At 48.4% G+C, this 16,276-nt stretch overlaps 1 long non-coding RNA gene across 1 annotated transcript; it reads left to right on the top strand.

The window, feature by feature from the left end:
* The first annotated feature begins 13,814 nt into the window (after positions 1 to 13,814).
* On the top strand, positions 13,815 to 14,739 carry LOC118553546 (uncharacterized). Its single transcript, XR_004926091.2, has 2 exons — positions 13,815 to 13,879; positions 14,271 to 14,739. It is a non-coding gene; the product is annotated as an uncharacterized LOC118553546 (long non-coding RNA).
* Positions 14,740 to 16,276: the final 1,537 nt, after the last annotated feature.

Consider the following 16,276-nt stretch of genomic DNA (forward strand, 5'->3'; position numbering starts at 1 on the left):
ATTAAAACCGCCTGGACTTGGTCTCCCTGCAGGTTAATGTCACCCTGGCTTGTTCCTGTTGACTTTCTGCAGGGACTCAGAGTCCGGTGCTATCGCCCTCTGAGCAGTCTTGCACATGGTGTATTTGGTGCCCCGTGAAATAAGCACAGGTCTCTTCCACCTGGAGCCAGTCCCTGAGCCATCCTAGACACTCTCAGACCTCCAGGTCCTGCTGCTCCCTGGTAACTTGCTCCTTTAGAGCAGAGAACCCTGGATCCCAGCCCCACCTGGTCCCATTCCTTCATCTACTCTCTTTAGTTCATTCGTTCATTCATTCGCCTCACTTCGCCCCCACCCACTGGTGACTCATTCCACCTGAGTCATCCCACAGCTGCTAGGCTATTCTTCCAAAACCCAGATCGGATGGAGCTCCCCCTGGTCCCAGATCCTTCAGGGGCTCCCACACCAACCTCCTGGTGTGGCTACAGGACCCTTCACACTGGCCCTCCACTTACTCCCCACCACTCCCCCCACCCACTCTACGCAGGGTCCAGACACATGGAACTTACTCGCACACACAGATCCCTCCACCTCGAATAACACCCTTTCCACCTTCTCTGCCTGGTGAACTTCTCCTGACCCTACAAGACTGAGTGCGGAATGCCAACCGTTGTAGGTGCACATCCAGAAGGACTGAAAGCAGGGACTAGAACAGGTATTTGTACATACATGTTCAGAGCAGCATTGTTCACAACAACCAAAAGATGGAGACAGCCCAAGAGTCCGTCAACAGATGCCTGCACAAACAAGCATGGTCTATCCATACAATGGAATATGATTCATCCATAAAAAAGAAGGAAATAAGCCAGACATAGAAGGACAACTATTATATGGTTCTACTTCTAAGAGGTAGGTACCTAGAAGAGGAAAACTACATAGAAACAGAAGGTAGAGCAGAGGTTTCCAGGGGCCAAGGGCATGTTTTAGGGAGCCAGTGTTCGAGGGGCACAGAGTTCTTGTTGGGGAGGATGAAAAACATTGAGGTAGAGAAGGTGTAGGGACAACAACATCGTGAATGTCTTTGGTATCACTGAATTGCACACTTAAGAATGACGAAAATGATAACTGCCATGCTATGTGTATTTTACCATAATTTTTGAAAGATTTTTTTAAGCACTCTCTCTACCCAGCATGGGGCTCGAACTCACAACCCCGAGATCAAGAGTTGCACGCTCTACCGACTGAGTCAGCCAGGCGGCCCTCATTTTTTTTTTAACTCTAAAAATGAAATGCCAGTTACTCTGAGATGCCTCCCTTAATTTCCCAGGTGTGATCAGTTCTTCCCTCCTCTGTGCATTTGGGATCCTCCAGTGGGACCTGCTTGCTGAACTGTACTTTAAATGCCCATTCGAGTGCCTGTCCCCTGCCGGAGAGCCAGCACCCGGAGGGCGGGGACTCATCCTTGTTCTGGGTTTCCCTGTCACAGTGTCAGGCACAGAATAGGCTCTCGGCACATGTTTATTGGATGGGAAATTTAAAACCACCGTACTGTGGACTGAATTGGTCCCCCCTCCAACTTCGTATGTTAAAACCCTACTTTCCGGTGTGACTCTTTGAAGATGGGGCCTTTATGGGAGTGATTCAGTGTAATCAGGGAGGGGCCCGGAACTAATAGGGTCAGAAGAAAAGACCCCAGAGATCTCATATGGACATCATAGGGACACAATGAGAAGGTAGCTGTTTACAAGCCAGAAGAGAGACTCCCCGGGAACCAAATTTCTTGGCACCTTGATCTTGCATTGCAGCCTCCAGAACTGCAAGGAATGAATGAAAGGGAAAGCCTCCGTCTGCCGTGTCTGGTGCAGCAACCATGCCGTGACACGCCACGGACACACAGGCCCATCAAGCCATCTGATGACCCGTGACAGCTCCGTGGCCAGTGGGCGCTGCTGGCGGTGGGAGTTAAAGAAGGGCCAGTCTCGGGGGGCGCTTCCTGGTCTCTCAAGAATCGAGATAGTCTAGGGTCTCATGGCGGGACTTCTTTCTGTGATCCAACCTAAATCCACCCTTCTCAACCTCCTCTTTTCCCCCATACCATAACTTCAGTCTCACCAGAAAAGAGGCCGTTCATTGAAAAGGCCCAACACCCACAGGGGCAAGACCCAACCTCACATCTGCCCCGAACCAGGCCTGAGGCCTTGGTCTCACCCCCAGGATCCTCTGTGCCCTCTGCCGAGTGTCCTCTCCGAAGTGGAGCCTGTGTCGGCAGGTCAGGGTTGGCAAAGACCAGGAGCCGCGTCAGCTTCCTCCGCCTGCCTCGCCCCCCAGCCTCCAGCCTCCAGCCTCCGGTCTGCACCAGGACCACCTTCTCCCCTTCAAATTCTATATTTGCCATATTGTGTTAATACTGCCAACTTTCAGGGGGAGAAGTAGTCACAGTGATAAAAAGCGCTAGATACCTCCGTAACTACGGTTTAGGTTTTAAAAATGATACATACATGCCTAAGCGGGGCTATAACCCCAAAGCACTAGATGTTGCTTTAACTGCGGCCAGCCATATGGGGTTTAGAAATTAGAAAGGAATGTTTTCCACTCTGCAGAGTGGAAACACTCTTATCCCACGGCCTATCTTGACAACTTGATGGTTGCTCTTCTCAACCCAGCCTAGATAATTGCATAATTAATTGTGTGCAGGTAACTCACCCAGAGAAGGTGGTTATTAGGAGCGGGGAGCCCGACACCCACTCCCCTGGAGAGTCGCCAGGCTCGCCTCTGCGCCAGGTCTCCGGTGTGAAGGAGCTGCCCGCCGGCGAGCGGGGTCTTCTGCACACGCACCGATCCCAGGACGGCTGGACCTGGGAGCCTGGTGGCCCTTGCCCTGCCTGTTCGTTCTGTTGGGTCAAGTCTGAGACTGTTCCTTGGAACCAAGGCCCTGCCAGGGTAGTTGCAGGGGAGCTGAAAAGAGTTAAAAGCTTCCCTTGGGGCTTCGGCCATTCTCCCTTTGGGTTTCCTGAGATACTTCTAGAAAGCCAGCTTCTACTTCCTTCCCCCCCACCCTGTACCCCCGCCCCCCCCCCCAAGGTGCACATAGCTCAGGGTCTGACGCACCTGTGCCTGGGCTGGTTCCCTGAGTCCTGGCCACAGTCACGATGCTGGGGAACGGATGCAGCCCTGCCCTCTGGTCCCCCCTCCCCGGCCTTCAGGGAGCCAGGCCATCGCTCAGAGAGCTGTCATCTGGAGCAGGTATGTCCTCAGAGGGGCCCTGGTACCGCTGGATCAAATGTTTTGGCTGCTGGAGGCAGGGAACCGGTCCCCAAACCAGACTTGGTTCTTTGAATGAAGCCCATCTCCAGCACCATCACCACAATTCCTGGCCTCTGGTGCCGCATCTGGCAGGCACACATTTCTAAGGGCCTCTCCCCACTTTGCTGTTCCACCAACTGGGCCGAGGCAGCCGCCGGTGCTGGAGCACCAGGAGTGGGGGGCACGGCCCGGGGCTGTTGCAGAGGGGGTGGTGGAATAATTCCCTTGTGCCGTTACCCTGCAGATGTCCACCTCCCTCCCTTTGCCGGGAATTCGGGACAAAGTACGTGGTGTCTGTGTGTGGTTACCTTAATCACTTGCTTGTGAGCCCGGGATAACCTTAGAGTATATCACAGAAGCCCATACTGTAGGGAAGCCTGAAGCCCCCCTCCAGCACCTCTCTCTCCCCCCACACCCCTACAGGAACCTAGAGTCTGCCCAGGAGCCCTGGCTTTGGGCAAGACTATTACAAAGAAGGACAAGCAGGGGTGGGAGGTGATGGAGGCAGGAGACAGGCATGCAGAGCTCTGGGCATTGAATAGGACCAAGGAAGAGGGGGTTACCTGGATGGTGGGACCCAGAAGCTATTGAAATGTCACAGAGCAAATGTGGCCATCTAATAGCCTGCTAACAGACCTCTCAGAGTAGTGGCCAAGGGCCAAGGTCCTAAACGGGAAATCTAAGCAGGTACCAGAGCTAACTATAATGGTGACATCGGCCAACAACTATGACCCTGACATTGTATTATTGCATGAAACCCTCCCTCTCAGCACTGAGTCCCACGCCCTGCCCCTGCCCCAGATCCTGCACCTTTACGGGTGAATTATTCCAGTCTGTCTGTCGAGAAGCCAGTGATCGGGGGTCATTCCTAAGAGGTGAAATCCTACTCTGCATTCCTTGTGGGCAAAGGCAGATAGATCCCAGAAGAAACTCTCCCGGACATCCTTTACTCTCTGACTAGTACACTGCGGTGCATGCTGCAGGTGCTTAATTCTTGCCGTAGAGAGCAGAGCCTGCCTGCCCCAGCGCGAAGAGTTTGCGTTTGTACAAAGAAATGATTTCTGCATTGTCTCCCTCGATGAGCCTTTACTGTCAGGAACTGCCAGAGCCCCCCCAGCAGTGTCACCCTGGAAACCTGAGCACGTCGCCCTCCCAAACCAAAAATCATAGCCCAGAAAGCGCCCGGCATCCCTGGGCCACGTGCTAACGGCACTGATGTCAAAAGAGAACCGCCTCTGGTCTGTGTTGAGAACATTAGTGTTGTAGGTGAACAGGAAGAAATCCATTCCCAGCACAATTAACCCAACTGGGATCTAGGGGCCACTGTCCACGTTCCAGGCTTCTTCCGGTCCATGGGAGGGAAAAATGACTTTTTTTTGCTTTTTGTCCCACAAAATTTTGGTGGAGAACACTAACCTGGGGTAGCGTGAGATAGTTTATGGGGTCGGTCTGTGGCTTTCCTGCCAAGCTTTCTGTTTATTATGCGACAGGAAGACAGAAGCAGCTGGAGGTGAGGCCCGGCTGGTGGGTTTGCGCCCCGGGCTCCCTCGGGTGGTCGTTGGCGGGGGTGGGGTGGTTAGGGGAGGCAGGACACCGGCCGCAGGAGGCGGGCTTGCGGAGCTCTGGGATGGAAGCCACCTGCTGCTCACAAAGTCTGTTTCTAACAGAGATTGGAAGAGAAAAGACACTTCCGACTGGACCAGGATGGGTTTCTTTAGAGAAAGACCATACACCACTTCCAGGCAGCACTGGGAGGTCCTTACCAGTAATACCACCTGGCAGAGGACCTACCTGAGCCTCAGAAGTTCAGGGACTCCCCCAGCCTAGCAATTCCTCCTCTGGGGCCCTCCTAGGCTCTTTCCACTGCAGACAGACACACAGGAGAGACGGCCTTCCGCCTAAGCTCTGATGGACTCTGTGTAGCCAGTCTTTCCTCCTTACCAACTACATTCAGTTCCGTTGGATAAAAATCAGTTGAATTTTAGTATGCAAATCCCTAGGATAAAAACAACAGCACAACAATAACCAAGCCAACAGGCATGGATGCAGGACGGGATCCTCTGTGCACGGGCACAAAACCTTCCAGAAGGTGCGGCTCCGGTGCTGAATGCCTGGAAAGGGGTCCTTTCCTCCTTTCTCCTTGTAGGGCCACACCCAATGCCTAGCACTTTTCTCCAGCTCGTGTCAAGATCCTCCTCAGACTTTTCTTTGTGTCAATGTTCTCATCCGAACAATGGGTCCAATCACTGCTGCTTCATGGGGCTCTGGGAAAAAGGAAGCAAGATGGTGAATGTAAACCACCGTGCCCAGTGTCTGGCCGGGCAGAGTTGCTCAGAGAATACCTGTTCTGGTTCTTTCGTGGGCTCTCAGTAAATGTCACTTCATGCACCATTATTATTTTTTTTTAATTTTAAGCAAATCTTGATTGTGCATCTTCAGTAACACAGGTCCAGAGCCAGGCCCGGAGGCACAGTGAATGCGGCACAGTGGCCAGCAGGGTAGTGGTGTGGGGGTCTTTTAGGCCCAGGGGAAGCCAGTTTCTTTACTTGTCTCTTGCAACTTACTGGACTAAGTTTTGTTTTCATCTCTTTTGTCAGTTTTTCCTCTATGCGCCAGGATATTTAAGACAGAACTCATTTCAATTTCACAAATATTTAGAGAAATAAATTCTCAAAGAAACCTCCAATGAATCGGTCATAATTTAACTCCACTGACTTTACTAATAAAAGCACCATATGCTTTCAGAATCCTGAGACTCAATATATTCCTTTTCACTTTGGCCACTAGGAAGCTCAAGTCTAAATTTAATGTCCAATTGAGTAATACCCTATCTGACATTTAAAATTTAATTTTACCTCCTGCCTTGTTTCTGATCTCCATTATCTTACTCTATTCTGTTCTAAATAAAGCATGTTTTTTAGAGGAAGTCATCTCATATCCTTTTTTGCTTATTTTTTAAAGATTTATTTATTTATTTGAGAGAGAGAGAGCTCGTGAGCACGAGCAGGGGGAGGGGCAGAGGGAGAGAGAGAATCTCAGGCAGACTCCCCAATCAGCACTGAGCCCAGTGCGGGGCTCAATCCCAGGACCCTGAGATCATGACCTGAGCCGAAACCAAGAGTCAGACGCTTAACCGACTGAGCCACCTGGGCACCCCTCATACCTTTTTTATTTTTTAATGAGGCATAAATTATTATTTTGTAAAAGGTGAAGAGAATATGACAATAGAAATCACCTGACACAAGAGCCAAAAAGATAAAAGCAAACTAAATGTCCTTCGGTGGCTGAATGGATAAACAAAATATGGTCCATCCACACAATGGAATATTGTTCAGCCTAAAAAGGAAGGAGATCCTGACACCTGCTACAACGTGGATGAAGCTTGAAGACATTTTGCTCAGTGAAACGAGCCAGCCACAAGAGGACAGTACTGTGGGATTTCACTCACCCGAAGTACCTGAGAAGTCAAGTTCATAGAGACAGGAAGTAGAGTGGTGGGCGCCAGGGAATGAGGAAGTGCTTAATGGGAGCAGTTTCAGTTTGGAAAGAGGAAAACGTTCTGGAGGTGGATGGTGGTGATGGTTGTACAATGTGAATGTCCTTAATAACACCCTTGAGCTGCACACTTAAAAATGGTTAGAGTGGTAAATTTTATAGTATGTAGATGTTATCACAATTAAAAAAAAAAAAAAGAAATCACCCGAAAATGAACACTGAAATGTTTGTCTTCTAGAAAATGCCCTACGCCAGTCTCTGCTATTTTTCTCTTGGTGGAGGGCTAATGTAGTAGCCTCCTCCTTTGGACGCACGTGCCCTCCTACCAAAGTTGATTGTGTTCTAGGGCTCTCCAAGGAGAATCAAAGTAGCACAAACGCTGACCACGGGGCGCAGCTAACACAGTCCCGCTCAGTGAGATGAGTGAGGTGAGCCCTGTCCCCGGAGCAGCCCCGCATTCAGCTGAGCAGCGGGGCAGAGCCCGGCGGCCGGTGAGGGACAGGAGCACCACAGAGCTAGTCTCTCAACCCCCGCCGCGGAAGCAGATGGCCTGGGTTTGAGTCCTGGCTCCACCGCCGTGAGCTCTGTGGTGTGGGCACGTGGTTAAACCTCTCTGCGATTCATTCGGGGACCCCGATTCCACTAGTGAAAGCTCCTAGCAGGGCACCTGACACACAGCGCCCTGCCCCCAACCTTCCCCATCAGCATACGGTGAAAAATACGGTCCTGTCGGTTTAGGTCACTCCAGACACCCTCCTGCATGCTCAGCCTGTCTCCGGACTGCCCTCCATCTGTGGAGGGCAGCCTCTAAGGGACAATGATCACCGTCCCCTTCTCAGAACTACTCTGGCTGGTGTCTTGCAGATCAGCAGGGCTAATTCCTAAGGGCTTGACTTGGATGTTCTGCCCACCTAGTCTCTGCGGGATGCAAACCCACAAAACAGGCAGAAATGATCGCGATGCCAACAAAGTATTAGATAAACAGAGAGCGTGATCGTGGTCCAAAAGAGCTGAAGGCAAATCTGTAACGAGGAAATTCAGTTACAGGCGTAAAGCCTAGTGCGGTGTTCGCCGCACAGTTAGCTTGCAGTAAATACCAGCTCCCTTTATAGCCCCTAGAATAGAACGATCCACTTTCCATATGTAAGAATTGGCAATCACAAGGCAAGGCGAGGCCAAGGCCTGATGGAACCAGCAGTAAAGAACAATGAGCCTTATTGGATTTACACGGTTTGTTACTTACGTAGACAGCGAAAGGGAGAGTAACCCCTGGTGCCAGCAACAGGGAGCTGACTCTGGACTGCCCAAAGTGGTTTCATATCGTGCAGTTGTACCCTGGGGGGTCAAGGCAGGAAGTCTCATACCTCATCAGAACTCAGGACGGGGTGAGAAACAGGATATCACATTGCTTCACTAACTGTCTCATGACAGCCTCCTTGGTGGACAGGGAAGAGAGTGACAAAGGGTGTGGTGGCCGCTCCCCCTAAGCCTCCCGTGCTCCTATGGTCCAGGAGGACCACAAGACCAGGACTTGGACCAGCTGTGTTTCAAGCTTTGCCCATGTGACCCATGTGTGGGTACAGGCAGGAGCCAGAACGGAGCTGTTCCCCCACAAGAATATGTGCAACATTGCTAATAAAATATTTGATGAGGTGCATAGAAGTTTTGGTTCAACTACAATAATTTCGTAAAAAGGTGATTTCTACACTTGGGTCTTAGTTTGTTGTTTTGAAGTGAGGTTTAATGTAAATAGAGTGAATTGTATAAATCTTAAGCACACAACTTAAAGAATGTTTATATTTGGGGCGCTTGGGTGGCTTAGTCGGTTGAGCATCTGACTCTTGATTTTGGCTCAGGTCATGATCTCAGGGTTGTGAGATTGAGCCCCACGTTGGGCTCCACACTGAGCGTGGAGCCTGCTTGGGATTCTCTCCCTCTGCCCTTCCCCCACCCACCCCCTGCTAGCATGTGCCCACACGCTCTCACTCTCTCTCTGTCTTAAAAAAAGAAAAGAATGGGGGACCCTGGGTGGCTCAGTTGGTTAAGCGTCTGCCTTCAGCTCAAATCATGATCCCAGAGTCCTGGGATCAAGCCTGAGCCCCGTATCAGGCCCCCCGCTCAGTGGGGAGTCTGCTTCTCCCTCTCTCTCTGACCCTCCGCCTGCTCGCTCTCTCTCGCTCACCCTCTCAAATGAATAAATAAATAAATAAAATCTTTAAAAAGAAAAAAATGTTTATATGTGTATACACCCACGTAATCACCCCCCCCCAAATATAGAACATTTCCAGGATCCAGAAAGCTCCCATGGCCCAGCACCCAGTGGTGAACACTGTCCTAACTCCTGCCACAATTCTGCTTAGCCTTGGGCTTGATATAAATGGAATTATGTAGAATGTACTCTTCTGTATCTGGCTTTTTTGGTTCAATATTATGTCTCATTCTTCTTGATCACTGTGTAGTATTCCACTGTGTGAATGAACTACAATTTATTTATCACAGAGTTGCCATGTACTTCCTCGTCTGTGTCTTTTAGTGGACGCAGGCTCCCATTTCTGATGGGTATACAATTTACAGTATCGCATGGGAGGCTCACTCATTCCATAGCCTCGCCAACGCTAGAATTGCTGACACTTTCATTTTAGCCGTTCCGGTTGGCCGTATGACTTCAAGTACTTTCTTAACCAATTCATATCTCATTGTGGTTTTAACTTGAAATTTTTTTTGTGATGGCTAATGAGGCTGAGCCCCTTCAATTATGCTTTCTGGTCATTTGAAAATCCTGAGTGAGAGAGCTCCTCAAGTCTTCTGTCCAGTTTTGATCAAGTTGCTGGTCTTTTTCTTATTGATTCGTGAAGTTTCCTTATATATCCTGGTTGTGAATCCTTCTCTGAAGATATCTCCCAGCCTACAGCTTGTGTTCTCACTCACTTACTGCTTTCTCTTAATGAATTTGTTAATTGCTAATTTGTTAATTTGAAATTGTTAATTTCGATGAGGCCCCATTTATCACTCAGCTGTTTTATGATTAATGGCTTTTATGTCATTTAAGAGATCTGTGCTTATCTGAAAGCCATGATGATATTCTCCTACGTTTTCTTCTGGGAGCTTTATTGTTTTACCCTTCTCATTAGGAATACAGTTCATCTTGAATTAATGTTTATGCTACAAGGTAGGGGTCAGGATCTGCTCTTTTCCGCATGCATATCCAAATCACCATCATTTATTGATAAGAACAACCTGTCCTCCGTTCTCTTGCTTAAGTACCTTTATTGTAAAGTAAGTGGACATAAATGTGTGAGTCTGTTTCTAAACTCTGAATCTGATCCCATGGGCCTTTGTCTATTCTAACAGCAATATCCCACTGTTTAATTACTAGCACTTAATTTTGGTTACTTTTTAGTAGATCTTGATATCTACTAGGGTAAGTCTTCCAACTTTGTTCTTCCTCTTCAACATTGTCCCAATTATTCTAGGTTTTTTGCAATTCCATATAAATCAGTTTGTCAATATCCATTACAAAAACACGGCTGGGATTTTGATTGAAATTACATTGAATCTGTAGATCACTTTGGGAGACTGGACATCATAACAATATTGTACTTCTCAATCCATGAATGTGGTATATCTCACCAATCATTTAGGTCCTTCCTTAATCTCTCTTTAGAAATGTTTTGTAGTTTTCAGTGTGAATTTTGCACATCTTTCAAAAGATTCATTCCTAAGCATTCTATATTTTTATGCTACTGTAAGTTGTTTTTAATTTCATTGTCTAGTCATTGGCTAGTATGTAGAAATAAGCTAAATTTCATATATTGACATTTTATCCAGTGATGCGGCTAAATTCATTTATTGATTCTAGTAGTTTACAGATTCTTTTGGATTTTCTAGTATGTAATTATGCCTTCTGAAAATAAAAACAGTTTTCCTTTCTTCCTTCCTAATCTTTATATCTCTTTCTTTTTCTTGACTTTTTGGACTGGCTAGGACTTCCAGTACCGTGTTGAACAGAAATGGTGATAGTGGGCAAGAGGAAAGTGCTTAGTAGTTTCATTTACATTAACCATAGAGTTTTTTAAAATGCTGTTTATCAGAACAAGGAAATTTCTTTTTATTATTAATTGATGGACAGTTTATATCATGAATACATACATCAGATGTTTTCCTGCATCAGTGGGCATGATCATACTTTTTTATCCTTTATTCTGTTACTGTTACAAATTACACTGATTGATTTTCAAGTGTTAAACCAATCTTGTATTTCTAGAATAAACTATTTGGCCAAGAAGTATTATCCTTTTAATGTATCTCTAGATTGATTTACTAATGTTTTATGTAGGGTTTTCATCTACATTCCTGAGAGATATAAGCCTGTAAATTTCTTTTATTGTAATGTCCTTGTCAATTTTTAATACCAGGGTTTTGCCAGCCTTATAAAATGAGTTGGGAGGTGTTCTTTTTTCTTTTTCTCTGTAAGACTTTGTGTAAGACTGGTATTATTTTTTCCTTAAGTGTTTGGAAAATGACTAGTGGAACCATCTGACTCTGGAGTTTCCTTTGTGAGAAGGTTTTTCATTTCAGATTTGGTTATTTTAAACTATAAGTATAGGATGCTTAGGATTTTCCATTTCTTCTTGTATTAGTTTTGCTAAATTGTGGTTTTTAGAGAATGTGTCCATTTCTTTGAGGGTGTCCTTTTTATTGGCATAAAGTTGTTCATAATATCCTGTTATCCCATTTAAAATGTATTAGGCTCTGTACTGATGGCCTTCTTTTATTTCCAGTATTGATGTGAAAAAAATCTGGGGCTATGTTTTCTGGGTTTTTTCCGTGATCAGTCTTGATGGGATTATCAATTTTGTTAATCTTTTCAAACACCTAGTTTGGTTTTGTTGTTGTTTCTGTTGTACTTCTCCTCTCTAGTTCACTGATGTCAACTCTTGATTACTATTGTCCTTCCATTTTCTTTAGATTTAATTTACTGGGTTTTTCTACTTTCCTGAGACAGAGGCTTAGATCACCTACTTTCAACCCCCTTATTTTCTAGCTCATGCATTTAAAACTAAAAATTCTCACTTGGGCACTTCCTCAGTGGCTTCTCACAAGTTTCAATACGTTTATTTTCATTATCATTCAGTTCAAAGTATTTGCTAACTTCCATTGTGATGTTTCCTCTGGCCTGTGAGTTATTCAGAAGTGTGTTGCTTAATTTCCAAACACTTGGGGATTCAACAATTATCTTTCTGTTATTAATTTCTTGTTTAATTGCACTGTGGTCAGAGAATGCACAGAGAATGAAATGTGTGATTTCAGCCCTTTGAAATCTGTTGAGACTTGCTCTAGGGCCCAGCATATGGTCTATTTTGGTACATATTCCATGATTTCATTTATCCCTTCCCTGGTGCCATAGATATCATGCATTTTAGCATTTGGTCACTTATTATTTCTCTAGATAGTTAATATTACCCTATATTTACCCGATTCTTCATTCCTTTCTACAGTTTGGTGCTTCCATCTGGGGTCACTTTCCTTCAGCATGAAGGACTTCCTGGGATTTCTTGTGTATTGACTTCCTGGTAACTAATTCTCTTAGCTTTTGAAGACATTTTTGCTTTAGCCTTCATTTCTGAAAAAAATATCTTCTACAAAAAGATTGGCAGGGTGTTTTTTTTCCCTTTCAACAATTTAAAGATGTTATTCTATTGTCTCCTGGATTACAAAAATGCAAATGCTTCACAGATCTGCAGGTCACCCTTGCCACCTTCCACGTGCGTCATTCCAATGTTGGTATACATGTTCTTGGTACTCTGGGTCCACCAGCCTCTTTTCCATTCCTCAGATGGCCCAAACTCCTTCCCACATTGGAGTCCTTTGCGCTGTTCCCTCAGTCAGCATGCTTGCCCTGGCCCTCGTCACCTGGCTCGCTCCACTCTCCCAGGACTCCGTTTCAAACATTCCTTTTCAAACTGTCCATTTTGACCCCCTCCCAATTCAAATCGGTTCCCCTTTATAGTCTTTCATCATCTCCTCTCATTTCCTTCTTTTTTTCTTTCTAGAACTTGCCATACACTGCGATGGCATAATGAGTCTTCTTGTTATTTATGTCATCTTGTAATGTATGTGTGTTGCCTCTTTTAGACCATGAGCTCCTCAAAGGCGTGGGCACATCTATTTTGTTCCTGGCTGTCCTCCCAGCCCCCGGCCAAGAACTTGGCACCCTGAGTCTTTCCTCATGCTCACCGGCTCTCCTCCTCTCCCTCTGTGCTCCGTTCACACTCTCCTCGTCCTCCTCCCGGGCTGTGGGTGTGGGGGGTTGGGGGGGTAAACCAACAGCTGCTCTTCTTCTCTCCCACCTCCCGATTCTAGTGCAGACAAGCCAGGGAATTTCTGGGAGCTGCGCAGGTGCGTAGAGGTGGCTGCCTGGCGTGATTGTACTGGCCGGATCATCGCAGGGCTCCTGGCAGCTCGGCTTGATAACATGTTTACCTGAGTCATCTTTGGCAAAGCCTGCCAGGCTCCAGGATGGAACATGTGTGCGAGAAATAGCTCTTGTGTGGCACGCCCACCCCTCTTGAAAGTCAGTCGAGGGAGGCGGGCGTGGACGCCAGGGAAAGAAGCCTGGAGAGTACCAGGGTTGAGGAGCTCATGTGCCGAATGTGAAGTGGGTTTCTTTTTCAAGAAGCATCGGCACGGTTACTGTTCTGAGCACAGCCCACGCCTCTGGATCTAGAGCGGAGGGGTAAACAGGGGCGAAAGAAACAAAACAGCAAACAGCCTCTGATGCCATTGAAAGCAATTACTGACGATATTGAGATGTAACATTTGCAAAGTCTGCGCCCTTCTTGCAGAGCCCTGGGGCTCGCTGGCGGGACGGGGCGAGGCCAGGTCTGCGCTGTGTGTTTCCAGCCCGAGCTCCCCTGGCACAGCTGGCTTATCTGCAAGGGCCTGGGCCACACACATTTCGTGGCAAGGGAGCGGCCTCTGCGGCGACGCTTATCTGCTGGGTAGGTCTCGCCCTGGATTCCTTTTCGGGGACTGTGTGAAGCAAAACAAACCCCCAAACCTCTAACGAAACGGGACACAACAAATCAATGGAAACGCCGCGGTAAGGCATGTTCACTTCTGTAAAAGGTTTCTAGAAACCCAGGATGCTTCTGATCCGAGTGACTGGGGCGGGGCCCCGGTGGGGATGGCTCTCTGCGTCTGTCTCCTCGATGGAGCCAACCTGGAAATCACTGGGAACCGCTCTGGACAGACTTAAAGGTAAACTCACTGACTTCGGCAAGACAGATCTGTGGCTGCTTCAAGCTCAGCGATCATACTTTCTGGCAGGAGGAATACACTTAGTGAAAAAAAAATACAAATAAAAATAGTGTGACTTGTGGCGGCCCTGACGTTGCAGCAAGAGCCTTTCTGGGGCCCCCTCCAGCACATCATGCACCCTTAAAAAGAACCCTTCCTTCTCTCTCTCTCTTTTTTTGGTGATGCTACGATAGCCGTCAGAGGCCTATCCAGCAGAAAGCATCACATCTCTTCAGGGAGATACAAGGTACGGCGTTTGAAAATGGCTCCAAGCAAGCAACCTCTGGAAAAACCCAGAGACGTGCAGCCTCTTACCTGACATCTGTTGGGTCTGGACACGTCCTCTCAGCTCTCTATTTCCTGGTGGCGGACGTGGGAGCACTCACGCACGCCCCGCGCTGTGGTTGCTCCGTGAGCAGTACCTAGTCCCGCGCCGAGTCCTCCCTGCGAGCTGGCCGTCCTCATGAGCAGTCACGGCCCCTGTAATTTGTCATACGCTCTCCCTACCTGAACAACGGATGCGGGTCTCGGCCACAATTTCTACTGAGAACCTGCTAGATTCTGGGCAAGGGGTGAGAAAATGACATCGGAGGGCACGTGAATGACTTGGCCGAGGTCACAAAGCTGGTCAGATGCTGAGCTGGAATTAAAATGCAGAATTTCTCTTTTTTCTCCTTTCTTTGTCGCTTAACACGCCCTCCCCTGCCCCCAGCCCCCATAAAAGTGTTAATGAGCTCAGCTTCTAGAAATGCGACCTTTTATACTCAGTCTGTCATGTGGAGAGTTATTGTCGGGCTTTCCTCCCCCCGGCCGCCCCTCCCCTCGCTCCTCTGTCAGAAATGAGGACGATCCTGGGGCCGGCCACATGCCGTGGTCAGGCGGGCCACCGCTAACTAGTCTAGCTGGGTAAGAGTTAGCTAGTTTAGGCACCTGACCTCACATTACTCCCTCATAGATGACTCCCCCGCCCACCTCGTCCTCCCTCTGTGAATCTCACAGCACAGTTATTCCTCCTCCGGGGGGGGGGGGGGTCTGCGGGGCAAGTTCGGCCTTTTGGGCCACTTAATAGCTGTAGGGAAAAGTGTGGAAGTCGTGGCTCAAAGTGGCTCGAGCTTCTATATGGGCTGGTTCACTGCATCTGGCCCTCGCCCTTCGTCACCGATTATCTCAATTAAACTGTGAAGTGGCCCTAAAATTCACATCCCTGAAGTAGATTGTAGGGGTGGGAACAGGGTGGAGGCTCACTCATTCATTCATTCACTGGTTCCCTCGGCAGAGCGTGCTGGGAACCAAGGGCTGTAATTAAGCTGTAGTTCAATTAGATTCACCTGAGTTCTAATTTAAACGCTGTTTTAAGGGGAGGAAGCATTTGCTGCCCGAGGACAGATGCAGGTGGCTGGTAGCTGGAGCGAGAGCAGATGGAGGGGCTGGGGGGCCCATGCAGGAAGGGGGGCGCACAGAGCTCGGCGAGACAACACACGTGGGTTGAGTTCCCAGTGTGGCACGGAGACCCACTGGAGCGTGACAACAGGTAACTGTCATCACGGGTCCCCAGGATTCCATGTGCTCTGTGCTTCACGCACATCATGACATTGGGCATCACGAGACCCCCAGAGGTGAGCCCAGCTGGCACCGATGGGAACAGGGCTCGCTGTTTGGGGGAGGGACGCAGGCTCCAGGCTGGGGAGGGGATGCGTGAGTCTGGGCACGCATAAAGGTCATGGAGCCCCTGTGGAGAGACAGACAAAACAGGCAGGAGGCTTCTGCAGACCGTGCCTTCTTGGGGCGGGGGGGGGGCAGGGCAGCGGGGCCGAGAGCACAGCTGGAGCCGGACCACGCTGTGCCAGGGGTCCCCCAGACAGCAGTGAGCAGGCTGGAAAGTGTGCTCTCAGTTGCCCTAGCCACATGGCTGCTTGGGTTCAGGGAATTATAATGAAAAAACCACATGCAAATGAGGTAAATTGCAATTAGGAGGAACCACACATGGTCTGTCCTCGAGGAAGCGCTGGGGGGATTTGTGCAGCAGACAAAGGATGGAGGAAGGAAAAACATGGCATTGTCCATGAGCGACACACGGGCCTGGATGCCCTCGGCCCTTGGTCCTGCAGACCTGGCGGAATGCCCCTTAACTTGGCAGTGATCAGATGAGCAGTGCACATCACAGCTGCAGGGCCTGGATAAGGTGGTTGTTACACAGACC

The sequence above is a fragment of the Halichoerus grypus genome, chromosome 6 (assembly GCF_964656455.1).
Source record: "Halichoerus grypus chromosome 6, mHalGry1.hap1.1, whole genome shotgun sequence".
NCBI lineage: Eukaryota > Metazoa > Chordata > Mammalia > Carnivora > Phocidae > Halichoerus > Halichoerus grypus.